The following is a 5,515-nucleotide window of genomic DNA, read 5'->3' as shown; positions in this document are numbered from 1 at the left end:
GGTTTTGAATTGTGAAATGTGCAATTGATATATTATTCTTGCGAAAGAAGACAGTGGAAAGTGAAATGTTAGTTCTGAATTGTGAAATAGTAAGCACAGAAGCTGAAATACATTGTTCACATTTTCAAATAACCAGTTTCACAATCGTATATTATAATTTCATTTTCTGTACTTATTGTTTCATAATTCTGAAATATGTTATTAACTTGTTTCAGTTTTTTCAAGTGAAATATGTTAGTTCCACATATGAAATGTGAAATGTTGAAATTTAAATGTGCTTGAAATGTATCCAAGATCGGTCTAGTTTTAAAGGTATTGGGGTCAAGAGTTCAAATATATAAATTATTTCAAATACAAAATTATGGTTTAAAAGATAAGAATGTTTTCAGTTTGCTACTCCCTCCATCCCATAATATAAGAACGTTTTTCAAGCTAACATACCTTGAAAAACGTTCTTATATTACGGAACAGAGGGAGTAAGATGTAATAAAGTCTATGGATTTGTTTGCAAGGGAGAGAGAAGAGGTTGATGTATGCACGTCCCTGTGTGACAAAAAGTAGTACTCCAGACCCGTTAGACTGATAAAAGTAGTACTGTGTTGGTGGACCACCTACTGAAATACCAACATTTCATAAACTATGGAAACTTTGTATACAACACAATATTTAATACGGTACAAGGTGTCACTAGTTAATTGGCTCGCCAGTCGCCGGTACATAGCTGAGCCGCGCAATTTTACTTTTGGATACGCAACCTTAAAAGCGCTATTTGTTCCAACTTCAATTGGATTCCAATCACCCTGGATTCACTTCAGTGGCATAAGATTCTGTTTGTTTCAATTTTGATTGGTGTCAGTGGTGAACCTGATTCTGATTCTGATTCTGATTCCAATAAGATTCTGTTTGTTTCAATCTAGATAAGCTTCAGTGGTGAACCTGATTCTGATTCTATGAATAAGCTTCACCACCGAAGGCCCCATTTGTTTTAGCTTTAGAGACCAGATTCAACTTTGCCATGCCTGTGAAGCTGAATCTGGAATTTGAAACAAAAACTATTTCAAATCAGCTTTGCCAATGAAACCAACATTGCTAGTGAAACTGAGAGGTTGTTTGGTTCCCGGCCATCGGTTGCCACGCCAAACGTGTGGCAACCTCCTAGGCGTGCGTTTGATTTTCTACTGAAGTTTGGCTCGCCACAATCTATACGGGCTTCTGCAGCAGAATTTTTTTGCCTAAGTTGCGGCACTCGTTTTGCTCGCCACAGTTTCTGCGGCGCGCCACAGGTGTGGCCAACGCCTAACCTTAGTCATGGCAAATTAAGTCCCAAACCAAACAGGCCCTGAATCTAGACTCTAAAATAACACATCTTCAAGATGGTTTGTTCCATTGGAAATGTTTATTATGAGCCGGCTCTTATTGTCAGTGTGCTCGGATTAGCACAAATATGAGCTAGGCTAACCTTTTCTTTTTGATAGCTAGATTTTTTGGAATAAAAAAGATGGTGTATTTGGATTTGATCTAAGAAGTATGTGGCCAATGATTTGGATGCTTGTAGAAGTTGCTTCCACAGTTGGGCTTGCTACGTAAAAAACCCACATAGCCTAGTTAATCACAACACTCCACAAAATCTCTAAAAATAGCTGCCCTCAAGAAGAAATGAAGAAGAGTTGTTCGACAACGATCCTTATCTATCAATTCATGAAATTGGAGTTTGATGTTGTGTTGTAAACGAAATCTTCAGAGAAATGGAAGACATGTAGAGTATAGATTAGTTAGAATGTTGGGCCCTGGTAGCAGGATCGGTTTTTCTTAAGTGTTCATCCAACACCAATACTCAAAGTAACCACACATATCACAATAAGTGTTAGGCATGATCACACGTTACCAATCCCTTACATCTCTCCCGCCTGAGGTGGACTACTTGCGCACATGAGAGGGATCACAAAAAACACAAAGACCGATAAACGAAAATCATCTCGATAGTATTGTAATAGACTAATAGTTACAACAAGATGAATTATTATCTTTATGCTGATCTCCGAGTGAAAGTATGAATAGAGATTACAAATATCTAATCTCACAAGAAACACAAAGATCGATAAACGGAAATCATTTCGGTAGTATTGTAATAGTTATAGTCCATCTTGTTGATGGAGGAACAATAATTCTAAGGGTACGGATTTGTTATGCGTTGGTTACGGACCCCCGCCCCCTACCAGCTAATTCTCTCGGACCCCTGAGTTTCACTAGGTGACCCCATACCTCCCTCCATTCCAATAAGATGTGCTCCACGCCAGTCCATATGATGAATTCCCGTAAAAAAGGCATATAGCTCTAGCATTGCTCATGGATGAATCCGGATATATCTAAGTGAAGCAACTCCCCTTGAATCTCTTCTCCCCTCTTCTTCAGTTTCATGGTAGATGTGATTGTTGATTGTGTTGCCCCCTTCATGAAAGAGGTGAGTTTTGAAGTGATGAAGGCGAGGCCAGTGCGCATGAGCGATTGCGCTCATAACAGTGCTCAGGTTGTGTTCTATTTACCTCTCTTTTTAAATAGAAAAGTTGTTCGTCTCCTCTTATAATCCTTAATCTTGAGTTTGATCTCCTTAAAATTCCTAAAAACTTACGATCATAGCCAAAAACCAAGTTTCTCCATTTTGTTTTACAACTATGAAATAAACTAAGACCGAAAGCTGGCGACAATCCTAGTAGAACAATCGTCGCGCCCCTTGTCGAGCCCGCCGCAGAAACCTAGCATGACCCGTATATAGCCGCACTGTCACCCTCCACCGCAGCAGCACTCTCCGATGCTTGCTCCACAACCCATCCCTGGCCGCCCTCCGCAGCGCCGTCGTCCTCCTTACCTCTCCACCGCCGCCACAGTCGGTAGGGTTGGGAGAGAGATGTCAGTTCTGCTTCTTTTTCCCGTGCTATGCAACAACGACAATGGTGTCCATATCTCAAAGAACCGGCTGCTCTCATTAGAGAATTGAACGGTTGACGGTAACGGGAAGTGGCGGAAGTGTCATAAACACATTTATATATTTTAAAATTTAGGTTCGTTTTTGAAATAATTTATATATTTGAACTCCTGACGCCAAGACCTTTAGAAGCAAACCAATATTGGATATATTTCAAACACGTGTAAATTTCAACTTTTCACATTTTGTATGTGAAACAAACCTATTTCACTTGAAAAATAAGTTTTTTTGTGAAACAGGACAATGGAAGTGAAATATCGGTTTTGAGAGTGAAAAAATAAATATGAAACTGAAATGTAAAATTGTGAAACTAATTATCTGGAAATGTGTAACCGTTTATTTGGAAATATACAATTGAAATATATTTTTTATGAAACAAGCCAGTGAAAGTTGAAATGTAGGCTCTGAATTGTGAAATAGTAACCACGGAAAGTGAAATTCTAAGGTATCATTGTGAAATTGATTATTTAGAAATACGAAGCAATTTATTTCAAAAGAGCGAAACTGGTTATTTGAGAAATTTACAATTGAAATAGATGTTATTTTTTTGAAACAGCCAGTGGAAAGTGAAATGTTGGTTTTGAATTGTGAAATAGTAAGCACATAAAGTGAATTATAATGTATCATTATGAAATTGATTATTCAAAACTATGAAACAATTTATTTGAAAACAATGAAATAGGTTTTGAGTAATGTGCAATTGAAATATATGTTTTTTGTGAAACAAGCGAGCGAAAAGTGAAAAGCAGGTTTTGAATGGTGAAATGTGCAATTGATATATTATTCTTGCGAAAGAAGACAGTGAAAAGTGAAATGTTAGTTCTAAATTGTGAAATAGTAAGCACATATGGTGAAAACATTGATCATATTTTCAAATAATCAGTTTCACAATCGTATATTATAATTTTATTTTCTGTGCTTATTATTTCATAATTCTGAAATATGTTATTAACTTGTTTCAGATTTTTCAAGTGAAATATGTTAGTTCCACATACGAAATGTGAAATGTGCTTGAAATGTATCCAAGATTAGTCTGGTTTTAAAGGTATTGACGTCAAGAGTTCAAATATATAAAATATTTCAAATACGAAATTATGGTTTAAAAGATAAGAATGTTTTTAGTTTGCTAACATGTAATAAAGTCTATAGATTTGTTTGCAAGGGAGAGAGAAGAGGTTAATGTATGCACGTCCCTATCTGACAAAAAGTAGTACTCCAGACCTGTTAGACTGACAAAAGTAGTACTTTGTTGGTGGACCACCTACTAAAATACCAATATTTCATAAACAGTGGAAACTTTGCATACAACACAATATTTATATAGTATTTAATACGGTACGAGGTGTCACTAGTTAATTGGCTGGCCAGTCGCCGGTACATTGCGGAACCGCAATTTTACTTTTCGATGCGCAACCTTAAAAGCCCTATTTGTTCCAACTTCAATTGGATTCCAATCACCCTGGATTCACTTCAGTGGCATAAGATTATGTTTGTTTCAACTTTGATTGTTGTCAAATCACCTGTAGATAAGCTTCAGCGGTGAACCTGATTCTGATTCTATGAATCAGCTTTACCACCGAAGGCCCCATTTGTTTTAGCTTTAGAGACCAGGTTCAACTTTGCCTTGCCTGTGAAGCTGAATCTGAGATTTGAAACAAAAACTATTTGAAATCAGCTTTGCCAATGAAGCCAACATTGCTAATGAAACTGAATCTAGACTCTGAAACAAACAACCATCTGGTTTATTTTAGCTCCATGAGTAGCATCTAATATTCTTTTGAAAAGACCGTGGCAACCCACGGGCGTTCTACTAATACTGATAGTTGAAATCAAGAGATCAGTCAATACCAATTTTCCGTAGCCTCGACAACATCCTCACATTGGCCTTCTCCTGCATCCAATTCCTCTACACCATGCAACCCCCCCACCCGGCTAGCCTCTCTGCCCCGTCCGCCTCGCGTGGTCGTTTAAAACTCTAAAACAACACATCTTCAATATGGTTTGTTCCATTGGAAATGTTTAATATGAGCCGGCTCTTATTGTCAGTGTGCTCGGATTAGCACAAATATGAGCTAGGCTAACCTTTTCTTTTTGATAGCTGGTTTTTTTGGAATAAAAAAGATGGCGCGTTTGGATTTGATCTAAGAAGTAGATGGTCAATGATTCGGATGCTTGTAGAAGTTGCTTCCACAGTTGGGCTTGCTACGTAAAACAACCAACATAGCCCAGTTAATCACAACACTCCACAAAATCTCTGAAAATAGCTGCCCTGCAGAAGAAATGAAGAAGAGCTGTTTGACATCGATCCTTATCTATCAATTCATGAAATTGGAGTTTGATGTTGTGTTGTAAACGAAATCTTCAGAGAAATGGAAGACATGTAGAGTATAGATTAGTTAGAATGTTGGGCCCTGGTAGCAAGAACGGTTTTGCTTAAGTGTTCATCCAACACCAATACTCAAAGTAACCACACATATTACAATAAGTGTTAGGCACGATCACACGTTACCAATCCCCTACATCTCTCCTGCC

The sequence above is a fragment of the Triticum dicoccoides genome, chromosome 7A (genome assembly GCF_002162155.2).
Source record: "Triticum dicoccoides isolate Atlit2015 ecotype Zavitan chromosome 7A, WEW_v2.0, whole genome shotgun sequence".
In the NCBI taxonomy this organism is placed as follows: domain Eukaryota; kingdom Viridiplantae; phylum Streptophyta; class Magnoliopsida; order Poales; family Poaceae; genus Triticum; species Triticum dicoccoides.
This window is presented reverse-complemented; position numbering follows the sequence as displayed.